Source organism: Anser anser (assembly GCF_964211835.1).
Source record: "Anser anser genome assembly, chromosome: 2".
Classification (NCBI taxonomy): domain Eukaryota; kingdom Metazoa; phylum Chordata; class Aves; order Anseriformes; family Anatidae; genus Anser; species Anser anser.
In genome coordinates this window covers 19,746,244-19,762,998 of record NC_139721.1, presented here as the reverse complement: position 1 = coordinate 19,762,998, position 16,755 = coordinate 19,746,244, and the positions used below count along the sequence as shown (strand labels likewise).

At 41.5% G+C, this 16,755-nt stretch overlaps 1 protein-coding gene across 11 annotated transcripts in view; it reads left to right on the top strand.

Moving 5' to 3' along the window:
* OXR1 (oxidation resistance 1) overlaps positions 1-16,755 on the top strand; it is a 272,879-nt gene that overhangs the window by 107,459 nt on the left and 148,665 nt on the right. Inside the window, exon 1 of one of the 11 annotated variants that reach the window (XM_083826450.1) lies at positions 10,855-11,017. The exons of the other annotated variants lie outside the window; for them this stretch is intronic. The gene's annotated coding sequence lies outside the window, so the exon portion shown is untranslated. Of the gene's footprint in view, positions 1-10,854; positions 11,018-16,755 lie in introns of those variants that run through there. 11 annotated transcript variants of the gene reach the window in all.

The window sequence follows — 16,755 nt, the reverse complement described above, 5'->3', positions numbered from 1 at the left end:
TCCCCAGAGAGAGAACAAATAATCTCCAGGGAGTGATTTTGCTATCCTAAGTCCTGAATTGCAGTCTGGAGATGTTTCTTTTTTCCCCTTAAATGGGATATCTGTAGGATGACGTTTCTTATTTCAGTTGGGCAGGATGAATGCACACCTACTTGTGTAATACAGATTTCTCTTAGGCAATTTGAGCATATTGGGTACATGTCTCCTGGGTTTCAGAAAAAATGATGCCTGTTGGTGGTTCCTGGGGGTGTATGCTGTGGGCAGCAGGTAAAGGAGCTCACCCTATTGTACCCCCTCTTCCCCAACATACATGATGGGGCTTCTCCCATTCAGTAGTGAGCCGAGGAATAGGAAGTGGCATATTTTACACATCTGATCACCTGCAGGTTGGCAGGACAAAGCAGCCCTATCGTAGTGTAATTAAGCCAATTAGACTGCAGACAAAGATCTTCTTTGCTCTTAGGTTAGGTTTCCAAAAGTCTTTCCAACAGAGCTGCTCCCTCTGCTGCCGAGCACAGCCGTCATCTGAAGCTTCTGCTTGGGCGCCATGCCAAAAGGCTGCCAGGTCCACTTCTGGTTTGTGTTACTGGTTTGCTTGGAATGGAATAAATTGGGAAGCAAGCTGTCAATACACGATGTAGGACAGCAGAATGAGAAGAAAACCTTCTTCATCTGTATAATAAATTGTTGCCTTTTTTTTTTTTTTTAATCTGGCCTTCTCCAGATTTTTATTAAGAAATGTTCCTGTTATGACAGTAACGATACCCTGTTTCTGTGGGAAAGTGAGTTCCCACAAGATCCTTCCAGACTGTCATATAGGAAAGACATGCAACGAGTGCAGTAGTGACGGTCCGAGCCCTCCGAGCAGCCCACTGCTGCAGGCAGAATTCATCTCTGCTCACGTGCTGTTCTCTGACTGCTGATTATGCAACGTTATGATGACAGGACATAAAAATGTTCCTGTGGAGAGAACAGAGGTTTGCAAAAAATTCATCAGTTCAAAGTTTTCTTTTTCTAAAGCATCCCTAAAATAGTACCAGTACATTGTAAAACTAAAGTTCTTGCAAACTTTTTTCAGTCTGCTGCAAAGAGAAATAGGAAGAGAAGTAATGTGATGAAATAAAAGAGACACAAGAATGGGGAGAACAAAGTCAAAAGTTATGAAGAAGTAGTCTTAAATATGTTGGAAAGAGACTGAAGAAGGAGAGAATGTATTTTTCCAGAGGGCCAGTATGATACTTGTGATCACTTGAAAACTGTGCAAAAAATCAAGAACAACTTTAAAAGGAAGAAGCAAGGAAAAGTCAGTAGGAAAACAAACAAACAAACAAACATAGAAAATGTGTGAATGGAAGCATTAATTTCACATAACCTTACATTCAACTGTATATATAGCTTTTGCTCACACTTGCAGTGGAGTACAGAAATATTTTATTTGCATGACATACAGGTGTAGCATTAGCTGTTTTGGGAATTTAAAGTACATACACAGTATTCTTGACCAAAAGTATATATTCTGTTAAATAACTGGCCTGGGAGATTGTACAGGAGAGCAGAAAGGACCAGTTAGTCTAAAGAAAATCCAAAGTTTGCTCATTGCAGGCAGATGTGTCCTTACAATGCAAATGTTTGATTTAAATTTAGACTTGTGGAATTTTTTTCTTCAAAATAACGTGATCAGCTAGCTAGGGGCACGTTTTACCTAGTGGTGCCATACAATGAATGGCCACATCAATCTCCACATATCAAAAGGTGGTGAATAAATAAACCCCCAGTTGTCAGAGCTTTCCTTGGCTAATATTTCATTTTATCCATCATTTTGTAAAGGCAGGTATTTTGTTACTTGCCCTACTTACTACAATGCACATTTTTGTGTTCCCAGAGAGGCCAGCCTTGGTCAGGGCAGGTCATGGCTGCAGGGGAAATGTGCCACGATCTCTGCTAGCTCCACTGGCATCCAGCCTGTGAGCTCCTGTAGCTGAGCAGGCTTTTCATGTGCTTGTAGAAACGCAAGCCTCACTTCCAGTGTCATGAGTGTTGTGCCAGATCAGGAAAATGGCTTTGGTTCTTTTTACACTGGTACAAGAATTTGGACTGGACAAGAATTACAAGAAAGTGGTCTTCATGTCATCATCCCTTAGCTGCACCAAAGGAACCCATACTGAGTTCACAAGCATGCTTCTCTTTTATTGCCACATCAGGATCTTAATTTCTGTTTTGTTGTTTTGTTTTTCTAGCACCTTTCTTTGTTGCTGCCAGTTGTAGTTTCTTATAAGGCTTTTTTAAAATGGGAGACAGCTGCTGTAATTTGGGACTAATTCTTTTAAAATCATCTTTAAAAAGCATTAAAATCACCTTTAAAAAACATTAAAAATAGTATTTTTATTTTTTTTTTTACTTTTTATCCTTTGCACTGAGGATTTGGGAAATATATCAGCAGAGATACATGACTTGAGGTGTGTATTTAAACATTAACCACTGCCAGTCAGGCTTTGCTTATCTGGAATATCTGTTATCCTACAAGGCACAAGGGGATGCATAGAGACGGAAAGTGGGAAGAGAGAATATATACAAAATAGATGTATGTTGACCATCATAGATGGAAGGACGGGGATACTTCTGTGGTGTCCCTGTCTGCTCAAAGGAATGAAAGGTCAGATGTACTGACAGGAGGAGCTGCGTGGTACTTGCTCTCATCTTGAAGGTCTTTGAGGATGCAACATTAGTGAAGTATCACAGCTGCCCTTCCTCAGGAGCACTTGTGGAAGCTCCAGAAATTTCAGAGTTCCTGAGTCCTCCTCTATGCCACAGTGCCAGTTCTCCTTTCGTCTTCCAACCTCAATGATCCTATGATTCTATGAAATACGGCCCTGAGTAAGAAGGGATCAGCTAGTGTCACTCTTCAGGGTCTTTCTTTCTGGGTCCTTGAAGTGAACTGGCTCAAGGCTCGGGTTTACCTTTCAGCTGTGAGTGGTTTCCACGACACGAGGCTTTAGAGGACATTCCAATGAACTGCTGCTGGTTGGGAAGCTGTGGGTCAAGCATTAGGTTGGGAGCACTGGAAGAGAGATTTCTGAAGAACGGTTCTGGGAAGTACAACTTGGTGGAAATGGCTTTAAACGAAAGTGGCAGACTCTGAGTACAGACTGATAAATAGAGTTGTCACAGCTCAGCTTTGCTACAAGCACAGTTTGGGGGGCAGTGAGGAGAGACCTAGTTTTCCAAAGGAAGCTCAGGGTCTGTAGGCCCTTGTACCTCCAGACAGCTTCCATGAGGTCAGGCTCCGTGTCCTGGACTCCCAGCTCAATTTGTGTTAATTAGGGAGACTGTACACTGCATGGCTAGAGGGTCCTTATTTAATATCATAGATTTCCAGCAATAAAAATGAATTTGTTACATCACCCGTTAGGCTTCAGTCACAGAGAGGCAGCGTTTGCTCTAATTGCTGCGAATGTCAGTGTCCAGAGCAGCTCGGCGCCCTGATTAGCAGCCTTCATGTCGTACGGCTGGCAGCTTCTGTTTCATCCTGCCTTGTTTTACTTTTCTCCCTTAGTATTTGACAGCTACTGTGACCGCAGAAGATGGATGGCACTGGCAGATGCTGTAGGTGTGCAGTGCGGGCAGGTTTTGCACAGAAACCCTCCTGAACTCTGCCCGTTTCATTTCTGATTTCCAGGAGCACTGCAGCATTAGCCTGGGAGCCTGCCCAGCGGGCTATGTCAGAAGCTGCCTCATAAAGATGAGCATAATGTCGTTTGCTTTGTTTATGAACAAACTCAAATCCCAATTTTGAAGGTTAATGCTGGATTAATTATCTTGAATGCTGAAGTTAGACCCTTCAGTCAGCGCAAACATCTAAGTACTGTTTAGCTTTGGTTCTGAGCACTGAGTAGCTTCAGTTTCAACAGGTTTTTCTGGGTGTTTGGTGGCTCTGAACATCAGGATGTTCCTCCAAATAGGAATACAGTTGTTTCACTGTCAGCTCCTGCGTGCAGTGCAATCCATGTCCCGAAATAATAATTCCATCTTACCGCTCAGCATCTGGTTTCATTGTCTTTCAAAGCAGATAAATCTGCTGATGAGAAATATTTGTGCTGCAGAGAACAGAAGACAACTTGTACTTTTTCAGTGGTCTGATTCTAAGTGTTCCTCCTGAACGCAGAGAAAACATGTCAACGTAAATAATGAGCAAAGAAGTACTGTACTTTATTGCGTAACCACTTTTTATCTCCTGAAGTTGGAAAATACCTACCAAACTGGTATACTTGACAAAGATTTGCTTTCCAAAGCACTGTGGATACAGTATGTGTGCTCATTTTCACAACAGGTTGATGCTAAAATTGTTGCTAAGACAAAATTAATTGGAGTGCCCACGCCTGGAATATCACATAGTACAGCACTTTTTCTCTTACTTGCTTATATGAGCTTCTTAAATTTTAAAACGCTTTCTACTGTCCTAGCACACGAGGAGCTGCAGCTGGAACATCTGGGATTGAGCACGGTGGGCTCACAGTGTTTCAGAGCAAGGCATCAAACTTGGCGGGTGGAGGGGAGCAGAGGGTTGTTGTTGAATTACAAGCATGGAGAAGTGAACCCATAGCTTTTCAGAGAGAAGAGTTCTGTGATCCAGCACATTCTCTAGTGGGAAGCTGTTTTTAGGCACTCTCGAATTATTGGAGAGAGGTGGTTTCTGTATCAGTCTGCTGATGTGTCAGCATTTGCCAGGAAATTTTACAGAGAACGAAAATTCCTCTACTCCATGTTTCTAGATATTAATTTCTGCCTATGTTCTGTCTTTTATGACTAGGTGCTTTAATATCTACACCCTCCTGTTCAAGGAGGAGTTTAATATTAATTAATTCTGTTTAATATCTACACCCTCATGTTCTCCCTCACTGAGTTATGAGGGAACAGGAGAAATGGCAGTGGAAAGACCTTTTTATAGAGGACACCAGGCAATCTGGTGCTGGGTTTGCAGGCAATGCTCTGCATATAGCTTCTTAGAAAATGACAAGCTGAAGATATCAGCATGACGGTCTAAACTTTTTCCTCTCCTCTCCTCTCCTCTCCTCTCCTCTCCTCTCCTCTCCTCTCCTCTCCTCTCCTCTCCTCTCCTCTCCTCTCCTCTCCTCTCCTCTCCTCTCCTCTCCTCTCCTCTCCTCTCCTCTCCTCTCCTCTCCTCTCCTCTCCTCTCCTCTCCTCTCCTCTCCTCTCCTCTCCTCTCCTCTCCTCTCCTCTCCTCTCCTCTCCTCTCATTTTCTCCTCTCATTTTCTCCTCTCTTCTTTCTCTTCTTTTAGCTATTTCCTGTTCATTTACTTTTTTGTAAATTCCCTCAGATTCCATTTCTAGATGGAAAATTTAGACTACCAGTTAGTCTGTTCCCAACTGAAGCCTTTATTTCAAGTTGCAGATAAGAGGCCAAAACAATTAAAATCATCCCTGAATGTCACTGTTACAGCCTTTGGAATAAATGTTTTATTACAGGAGCTGGGAATCAAATAGAAACATAAATGCTGTCTTTTTGTGTGTGTTTATGAAGCTTTGTTTTATAAGACAGTTGCCATGAGGATGGATCACTCCTACAAGATGTTAACCATAACAAGTTTAGGTGTTGTCAATGATGCATCATTTTATGGGGTAAATAACCAAAATTCGTTCATACTTTTATATTCTTTCTCCCTATAAATGACAGCTAAATGGCAATAAATTGCCTATTTGTTTCCAAATGTCACTTTTAGCCACCTGCTTTCTGAACTTCGGAGATGCTCACTAACAGCCCGGGTATTGCTTTGCCTCCCTGTGCTATTTATAGTTAATGTCAGTGCAAGAAGTTGTTTATTTCTCAAACTGGTTTTCTTCTGGGAAATTAGAGATACAGACCTCCTTTCAGAATTGACCTTCAGTATTTCTAATCTACCTAGGATGAGAAAAGGAAGCATATTGCACTTCTCCAATTTCCAAAAGGATTAAAATCCCGTTGTTCTCTAAAACTGCAAAGTGTATTCAAGGGGTATATAAGGGAGTCACCTCTTTTGCAAGTTTTCTTTCAAATATCAGTTTTGCAAGCTTGTTATTGCTGGTAAGGTTTGTGGCCCTCTATCTTCTCACAATTCCTGTGTCAAGCTGGCTCTAAGAGCTAGTTAGCACATTCAACGCCTGCTGGTGAAAGCTTAGAGCCTGGAAAACAAGATGTGACTTGCAGAAAAGTACTGTCCTTGTGGGGAGGGAGGGCAACTGGCTCCTGGATAGTCATTCCCACCTCTCCTGTGTGACCTATGTGGTAGGAGGGACAGAAAATGAGATGAGGGGCAGGGAAGAGGAGTTACTGGAAGATGTTCCTCCTCCATGGAGTATTTAGGGGGAAAAGAAACAAACCAAAACCCTTTAGGAAAGATGTAGATCACTGATGAGCTTAACAGCTTTGGTGAAGGGAATTGGCTCTGGCAGTGGCAACGTGACTTCTTTGATGCTCTTGAATCAGGGATAGAAGAAGGTCAAGAGACTTGCACCTGGAGGAGGAGATGCGCGGTCTTTTTTTTTTTTTCTTAAGTTTGAGAAGCTGAATTGATGCCCATTCCTAAAACACCCAGTTTCGTAGCGAGCAGGCGGTGCTAGGCGTCTGAGGTCTTAGCACGGATCGAACACCCTCCTGATTTGGCAGCTGTGAAGGCACCAGTAATTGCTGAGCGGCAGGAGATGAGCTCTGGTGGTGAGAAACAGGCACTGACCTGAGAAAGGGCTGACGTCAGTGTCACGGCAATTGGTTGCCGAGAAAGTCGCTTAGAAAATAGATTGCTTTTTGCCGAGGGTTGCTTGGATTAGAGTGATTCTGCGGAGAAATGATTTTTGAAAGCTGCTGTAATTTCTTAATGCAGGCCTTCTTCTGCTGAGTACAGGAATAAGTCAAAAACAGCTTTTCCTTTTGGTACATGGTATCGGAAAGTACCCACAGCTTCTGAACTGAGCGAGCTTTTTGCTTTGGGATTGGTGACAGCATCCTGACTGACAACAGTGCTTCTAACTCTGTGCCTTGGTTTTAAAGCTCTCTCCTCTTTTCTTAGGCAGCTTAATGGGTAAAGAAGGTCCATCTGGCTTACAAAGATGTTTGCAGATTAATACACTAATAGAGGGGATACAGAGGGGCAATGATCCTGTAAGATGCTACATGCAGCCAGCTGTGTGTTGACTTCTTTGGGGATCTGGAGAGGTCAGGGACATGCCTGTAGTGAGGGATTGGAGGACTTATATTTCAGTAAGCACTGGTTCAGCATGAAGTGCAGCATCTTCCAGGCTGAAATAATGGGAATGCTTCTTTGGAACCACTCTTAGGAGAACTGAGGAGGGAAGTGGGAGGAGTGAGAGGGCATTTTTTTGCCTTCTTAATTGTGTCGTGTATTCTGTTGCTATCCAACAGTCATTCAGTTTGGGGATTTACCCGTATAATTGTAAATCTTTCAAAATGACAATGGAAATTCTGTCCCCTACAGACTTGTTTTTTTGTTATCCTAATTTTTCAGGCAGCCTGTATAAAGTGGTCATGCTGCAGAAACTAAAGCATACAGACATATAAATAATCTGTTGCATTTTTGCGTGTGTATAACACCTTGGTCTCCGGAAAGATGTAATCTGTCCTTTGGGTCCTGCTCTGCCATGCATGCTGCTGGCACCCTGTCTCTCTTTTTTCCTCCTGTCACTCCAGCAGAATGGAGCAGATGCAGGTGGGGGTTCTTCAGTCGGGGCCATCAGAGGTTCAGCCAGGAAAACCCTCCTAAATCTTAAGAGGGACAAAGTGGGTACCCATGTCCTGCAGTTTATTATTGCCTCACAAGAGAAGAAAAAGGAAGGGGAGGGAGGAAGAGAAGAGAAGAGCAAGAGAAGAGGAAGGGAAGGGAAGGGAAGGGAAGGGAAGGGAAGGGAAGGGAAGGGAAGGGAAGGGAAGGGAAGGGAAGGGAAGGGAAGGGAAGGGAAGGGAAGGGAAGGGAAGGGAAGGGAAGGGAAGGGAAGGGAAGGGAAGGGAAGGGAAGGGAAGGGAAGGGAAGGGAAGGGAAGGGAAGGGAAGGGAAGGGAAGGGAAGGGGAAACTGAGGCAAGGCACACACGACCCCCAGAATGGAGCTTTGGGGTGGGAGAAGAGTTGAAATGTCAAGCCAGGGATGTCCCAGTTCTTTAGGGCACATCTTTAGTGACAGAGCCCTGTCCTCCTGAGCGAAGGATCCCTCTCCTCCCTCTGTCCAGGGGGTGGTAATTTCAAGCTGCTGCCAAGATGAAGGCTGAAGAAATAAAAAGGAAGTGATGTCTTATCCAAGAGAGTTGTATGCAGCCAGTTTAAATGGATTTTGCATCCATTATTTGTAATCCTGATTGAAATGCACAGGCTACTACATCTGCAGTAGTTCTCCTGACATTTCTGCTCTTGGAAGCTTTCCAAGATCTGATTGCTTATATTATTTCTCCATCCATCTTTTCTCCTTTAAAAATAAATAAATAAATAAAAATCTCTCCCCCACAGAGAAGAGTCCATGTAAAAACAGTATTGAAATGGCTTAGCTCAATTCCACAAATTTTCTTATCTGAATTTTTCTTATGTGCTCCCTTAGTCCTATAATCATGGTGGAAGTGGAGCAATATTAATGGTGAAATACCAGAGAGAAACAAGGAGATTAAGATGGGGGGATCTCTGGGGTCCTGCCATCTGCTTGACAGGAGGAGGAGGAGGCAGCTAAGCGTGGGAAGAAGGAGACTTGCTGTGTTTTTACTGAATGGTTTCATGTGGGAACGAAATTCAAAAGAAATGACAAGGTTCGGCCAGATGAAAGGCACAGTTTACTGTCTGCTGAGCTTAATTTCAAATCCCGAATCGTGCGTCATTTGTGTGGTTGTGGGCACAGGGAGATGAAAAGAGCTGCAGTGGGTTAACATTGCCTTTGTTTTGAAACTTTTTAGGTGCTCAGGGATACAGAGAGATGATAAGTGAAGAATTACTGTTGTGTTTTTGCAGTTCTGATGTGCTCTGACTAAACCTGGAAGCAGCACCTTGAATTTTTAGCTTTGTCACCTTTAGTGGGACACGGTTTTATCAATGACTGTTCCCTGAGAGGTAGTGAGTGACTAAATAGTCTGTTTGTCTGTGTGAGTGGTGAACTAAAACGTTGATAAATAAGCTAAAATATCAATGGTAAGAAGGTAACAAGATGGGTAAAGTGCTTCCTTTCAGTCTTCTGCAAGAAACCTTAACATGTAAATTGAGGAATTAGTCTCAAAGGACAGTAAATCCCACCGTGCTCGTGACTGGTGAACAAAATGAGAAGAGAAAGCAAATAATTGGACCAACATGACTGTCTGCAAATCTAGCCTCAAATATCTAGGAAAAGGTTTAAAATCTTACAATTTGACTGATGATCTCATCCACAGTACAATTATGAACCGCATCTTAAAACTCTGAAAATCCCTCCTCTGACAACCTTGGAAGCTTTATTTGTGGAAGAAGAAGCCCCCCAGGAATACAAGAGGTCATGCGATGCATATTGAACGCATGTGTGCAAACATGTGTCTTGGCGCAAAATTGATTTGTGTAGTCTCAGTCCCTGCAGCCATTTAAAAAGACACTGAATTTCCCTTCTAATGTCTTGAAGATCTCAATTATGCATTTAATTGCTACCCAGAAGGCATCGCTGGGAGGAGGGTACAGTAAACACATGGCTATTTTAAAATGCAAAGGCATGTTATTTAAAAAGAAGGAAATGAAGGAAATCATATCATCAGATGGCAGTGGGAGCTATTTGGGAATTCTGCTTTTGGTTAGTTCTTTCCCAGGTATTGCAACTCTAAAACTTAACTAAGTTCTCAAACCTTTTTGTTGATTCTTAATAGTTATATCTTTGCTAGAAGCTGTACTTTAAAGAAATATATACTGGCACTGTAGAAGATGAGAGTTCCAGTGCAGGAAACCCACAGAAGTAGCAATTAGCTGCATGACAATTTTCTCTCAAGGTACTGCTGCAGTTTCCCAGTCATTAAAATTCTGCTGTTGATGTTTGAATGGTGGGAAATCCTGAAATGGCTGAACAAAATGAAGTGAACATTTCTTTATCTTTATACTTCTAAAATATATTAAAAGTAATGCTTACAATACATATATATATATATATATTCTTGTGAAAGCAAGTTTAGCAAATTCTAGGCTCACCTGGCAGCTGACCTGATCACACCAAGATTATTGGTAAATGAGACAGCTCTTTATCTCCTGTTGGAAAGCATTGTGCAGCTAGGGCAAACACATGTTTCTCCAGCTTGTTGTGCTCAAGAGTCTCAGCCTTGATTTTATAAGAACCAGCTAACCAAAATGCCTGTAGTTTGCTGATATTGATTACCAGCAAGAGTTGTATCCCTTGGCCTATCCTCTATGCAAAGATTTCCTCCTCTGGGTGTGGACAGAACTGTCTTTTGTCTCCACGCTGTTGAGCAGCTCTCCAGTTTGCTTGCAGAACTGGATCCAGAAACTGAGTTTCAGTGCCTAAACATGTGAAGACCTTGGTCTGGTGGGCATCTTCAGGAGCTGCTTAATGCACTGCCTGCTATGCCTCACAAAAAAAAAAAAAAAAGAAAAAAAAAAGTGTCTGACACTTTGTTTTACGTGGCAGGAGGGATGTAATTTCCCAACTTCGATAGCACTTAGGTATCTCACTAAAGCTTATGACTCACTGAAGCTGAGACCAATTTTTGATGCAGACAGCACATTTAACCTTGGCCATGTTACATTAGAGGCAATGTCCCCCCAAAAGAAGCCAGGACGATCTCTGATACCCAAGTCCAGAACTACCTCCTTCAAAGTCCCTTTAAAACAGCTGACAGTTCTGAACGGATTCGTCTCTGTAACTTGGAGCTCCACAGGCTCCCTCTAGATTTTAGTTTTTTCTCTGCTTGGTACTTCCCTGCCCTGTTGAAACTATGGCATTGTGCTGGGAGGAATTTAAGCTTGATTAGACCATGGAAGAGGTGCAGCTGATGCAGCTATATGGTAAGTGAGCTGGTCACATTCAAATTTCTTTTTAATCAGTTTTCTATATTTCAGCCACTTGTTTTCTTCATGCAAATTGTGTTAACCATTCTGAATTCCTGATTGTGCGATGTTGTCATTTTAATTTGGCTTCAGTTCAGTGAATTCTCTTTTCATGTACTTTGGCTGTATTTTGCATTTGCTCATTTTTCTTCCATTATATGCATTTTACAGAAAAGTTCTTCTTTGCTTTCCTCCTCTAAAATTTCACTCCACTTGTAAATGCAAAAAATGAAAATTATCAGATTTTTTCTTTCCCAAGTGGCCTATGTTTCAATGCATAAAAGACGAGATTGGTCAATACAGGGAATAAAAAAGATCCGTTTTGTGGATTGCAAATGTTCCTGTATGGCTCCTGAGCCAGTTAGGATTGTCTGTTTCATTTTCACTTGCTGAGACAACTGGATATGAAATAGATCTGTTGACTTGGACTAACCTGCCTCCAATGAAAGATAGCTTTAAATTTTATATTTATTTATTTGTTGATGGGAGTGTTTTCCTTTAGAAAAGTGGAGACTGATCTAGGTAGGACTGTGTTTCCTGCTTAAAAAGCATATACTTCCCTTCAAAAGTATATGATAATTGTTTGGCTTCCTTATTCTTATTAAGCTCTATGTTGTATGTCATTATTATTTTACCTAGTTACTATTTGGCATAAAAAGAATCAAAATGATAAGTCATCATAAGAATTTGTCTTTTTATTTCATCATAATAACACCTTGAGATGATCTGGGATTATTCTGTTCCTTCTCTGCTCTGCCTGTCCCTCCACTTCCCTCCTACACATTCTTTTTCTTTAAAGTTGTATTGCTCATTCTTACTTAAAAATATACATATATATAGGTTATATTATGGGATGGAGATCTTGGTTCCTGAAGAGCTTTTTTTCTTTCACATCCTGTAATTGATTTTCACACAAGGGGATTTAAAATGACACTGGCCCTATCAGCTTTTTACTGAGTTATATAACGTCTTGGCTTCTCAAAACTCTAAAAAGATGAAATACAGTCACTGCAGCACAGATGAAGAAGTCAGTTCTGATAGATAAAATACTGTCTACCCTTTTTCTACCTGTATGCTACATGCCCTGTATTTTTTATAGGAGCAGATTCCTACCATATTAAAATTAAAAGCTTTGTATTCTCAGAATATGTATACTTTTATAAATTATTGAATTCTGAGCTGATTTTTTTTTTTGCAGTGTATACTGCAGAATAAATGGACTGGAAGGTGGAGGAACTCGGTATTTTGTTCACCTAAATTATGAGTACTATGCTGTTCTAAATATATGTCATTTGGACACCCAATTATCTTGGAAAAGGTGTGGGACTGAAGCTACAGGAGGTCGCTGTAATGATCAATACCAAGACAGAGACTGGACTGGTTCATGTAATTCATATTCCTGCTGCAGAGTGGGAACAAGCTTTCTCTCTGATTTTAGGTATCTCCAAACAAATCTTTTGTGTTAGTCTGAAATATTTCTGTAAAACTACAAACCCAGCATTAATCTTAGAGCCAAACTAAGTCAGTTCAATCTGGTTCTCATTTACCAAAAAACATGCATTATTCTGGAGGAAAGTATTATTTTACACAAAATTTGGAAAGCGTAAGAATTGCATAATCCAAAGGTTTACCTCTTCTGGGTTTTGACTTCAGTGGAAAGTTCATTTTTTAAGCCTAAACCATTCTGAGAGTGGAAAGCTTGACCTTGACTGTATGAAACACTGGAGCTTTTGGATGCTGTTGTGAAGATGCTGTGGTGAAGGAGCTATAGCTAGCTCCTAGCTCTACCCGTAGCAAGAAGTATAGCTATAGGTTTTTATGCAGCTGGGGTTTGAAGGAGAGGATCCTGCCTGGCACATGGAGCTGGAGCAGGGCCACTCATGCACCCCTGCAATAGCAGGAGTGTTTGGTGCCAGCTGGCCCTTTCCCATCTGCATTCAACAAGCGTTGGCTCCAAGCAGAGCCTGCTTCCAGCTTGGATCCACAGGGGAAACTGGGAAACTCTGCTGCCTTTTGCCTTTTCTGTTCTGCTGAGTTTGCTATAAAGACTTACACGGGTTTTAATAGTTTTTTTTTGTAAGGTCCTAATATGGAAAGAAGTTAGCCCCAAATTTACTGTTATCTGAATGGCATATAGAAAAATGCAGAGGGCTATTGAAATACATGTAGAGAAATAAAGGATACATTTTTTCTCCTTTTATCCTGTTGATTTATGTTTCTAAATTCTTTCTATTCCTCACATTTTTCACATGTGAGTGAGAGATTTTTACCTTTCCATTCAGAGGAGCAATTAGCAAGGCTTAGCCATAATATTTTGATCTCCTAATGGTAACTTTTCATACAGGATTAGCCAAGAGAAAAAAATAATATATATATATCTTTAAACCCTGTCAATTCTTCATGAAATAAAATGTGATTTACTGATTCTTATTTTGCATTTAGACTAAAAGCCTCTGATTTATATAGTAGGACTTTTAAAATCTTGACAGTTTTACTGCATGCATCTGAATTCAGCTTCCGTGTTTCGGCTTGTATGCTGTTTCCTTACAAATTCTGATCAGGTGGTTGTTTAACAATTCTGCCTTGGAGCTGAGCTGTAGTTAGATAGCTAAATGTATAAATGCCTCTAAACTCACTTGCCTCATTTAACATACTGCAGCCTCATTTGTCATCTCAGCTCTGGTTTTGATCACTTCCAGCTGTGTTTAAATCTCTCCTTGGCTTCTCTTTCTCGTTTCGTCAGACATGGGCTCCTTGTCTCTTCGTACCTGCCCTGCTCAGCTGCCTTGAGAGGCTGGTGTCTGATCATGGGGATCTTCACCTGGCAATGCCAGACTGGTCTTGAAGTGCTTTTTATTCTGAACCAAGGGGAAAAGAAGCCTTTGGAAAGTTACAATACGGTGCTTTTTGATTGGATTCTTCTTTAAATAATGCTATTTACTATGATGCCTATAGATTGCTGGTGTCTGGTAGTGGGTATATTATAGTGCTTATAACAATTCTGCTCTCTGGGCTTATTGATTTAAGAATAATAATACAAAATCCTGCAGGGCACCTGTGTTCTACAGTCTCTTGTTTCTATGTTTGCCCATCTCTGTTTTCTGTCATCATGAGTGAAAAAAAAAAAATCAGGAAAAGATTGTTGCTTGTCACAGGCATAAATCTAACTGGTGGTTCAAGGGAAAGGGCACCTATTTTCACTGGCAGGGACATGTCTTCAGGATGAAGCTGACTTATGTTTTTAGACTGTCTACTTGAATTTCAGTTTCATCACATGCTGCCTGTAAGTCCCACCTGCACATGAAAAAGGAGAAACAAGCAGTGCTGAGGCTCTTAATATCATACCAGGTGTGAACTGTACCCCAAGCAGCAGCAGCTGGTCACCATTATTGCAGCTGCAGAACCATGGGTTCTTGTCTGGCAGAACTGCTTCTCTCCCTGTGCCTTCCCATTCTTCCTTTCTCTCTTCCAGTGTCTCCCCCACATCTGCAGCCAAAAGGTTAAGAGGGTGCCCAGAGTGTGGATAAGATTTAATTGTCTCTTTCGTACTGTTACACTGTCATTGCAGAATACATGGAGACTGCCCTTCTTGGCATCTTCTCCTAACTCTTCTTGCTCTCAGTGTGTTCCTACCTGCTTGATCCATCAAGGTTGTACTAGTCACTGTTCCTAAAGGTCAGGCAGCCCATCCATAAAACTCTGGGAAGGAAAGAATAAAACATCTGTGCTTACTGCAGTGTAGGGAGGCAGGAGCTGTGGTCCCCAGAATCCTCCTCAGGCCCGTGACAGAGAATGTTGCTACTGAAGACACAAGAGCTCAAACAACCCTGACCCAGGAGAGTTACTTCATGTACAGGAATACAGATGCAAGACATATGCTGAGAGGAAATGAGAAAAAAGCTGAGAGAAATTGTTTTACTTTAGCGTTATGCAGGAATATTTGCCAGGAGATGAGCCTTAGGACAAGGGCCTTCCCAAGCCTGCACCATCATGGGCACTCACCTAGCTCTCAGGCATCAACTGCTTTGTGCTTATTAAGGTGGTGGCTGATTTCTCACAAGGGCTCTAGATGCTCTGCAACATGAATAAGTAGTTTTACTATTTAAGTGTTTCTATAGTGTAGTGGTTTGGTAGATAACTACAGAAGAATGCTCGCTGTATCCTCTCGAATCTCAACACGTGCACATGAGCCAACTGGGCTTTAGAGCCACAGAATATCCTGAGTTGGAAGGGACCCAAAAGGATCATTGAGTCAAACTCCTGGCTCCACACAGAACCACTCAAAAATCAAACCATGTGTCTGAGAGCGTTGTCCAAATGCTTCTTGAACTCCAGCAGGCTTGGTGCCATGACCACTTCCCTGGGGAGCCAGTTCCAGTACCTGACCATCCTCTCAGTGAAGAAACTATTCTTCATATGCAATCTCCACTTCCCCTGTCCCAGCCATGCCATTCCCTCAGGTCCTGTCGCTGTCACCAGAGAGCAGAGTTCAGCACCTGACCCTCTGTTCCCCTTGCGAGGAAGCTACAGGCCATCATGAGGCCTCCCCTCAGTTTCTTCTTCAATAAGCTGAATAAACCAAGTGACTTCAGCTGCTCCTCATACATCTTCCATTCTAGATGCTTCACCATCTTTGTAACCCTCCGTTGGACGTTCTATAATAGTTTTATGTCCTTATATTGTGGTGCCCAAAACTGAACGCAGTGCTTGACGTGAGGCTGCACCAGCACAGAGCAGGGTGGGACAATCCCTTCCCTCAGTCAGCTAGCAGTGCCGAACTTGATGCACCCCGGGATACAGTTGGCCCTCCTGGCTGCCAGGGCACACTGCTGGCTCATATTCAACTTGCTGTCAACCATAACCCCCAGATCCCTCTCTGCAGGGCTGCTCCGCAGTTCTGATGTGCTGGGAGGCTGAAAAGAATCTGCATACCTTAATACCTGCAAATCTGATCCTTCTGTTTACTATTCAATTTAAAATTGACACTTAGAGATTTACTTTGCACATGTTTAAAAAAAAAAAAAAGTGTTGGATGCTATCTGTCGATACGACATGCTATGTGCATTGATGGTCATCTCCTTCCCAGGACAGAGACAGCTGTGTTGTTCCCCTGGTCCTAAGGGTCCTAAAGATGCTGCTAAATCAGGGCATCAGAAATAAACAGCTAGTTTATTAAAGAATGAAGAGTAACACTTCATCACGCTGCTCTTTGTTTTAATTTAATTGAATGGCAACACCTGTCTTAAGAAAGTTCATCTTCTGAGAAAATACTGACAAACCTGATAACTACAGCACTTGACATCACGGTGGGTTTATTAATTATCCAGCTTAAAAATGAACCCTTCAGTCTATATTTAACCAAACTATTTTTTTGTGTGTGTTTTAAACAACTTTTTCAATATTTATTGTTACCATTAGTATGGATATAAAATGAAAGACTCCCTTTCTCTTTTAAACTATTACCTTTCCTCATGTTAAATTTTTGCTTAATGGTGTAGAAACAGGCTATTTATTTTTATGGTAGGAAAGACTGAAAAATATCTTTTTTTCTATTTATATATTAAATTTATATAAATAATTTTTAAACATATGTTTTTTAATTTTTTATTTATTTATTTTTAATCCCTACATCTTTATATAAATTTGAATTGCATAAGTACTGGACTATACGTTTATATTGTCTGTCGTTCAGCTTT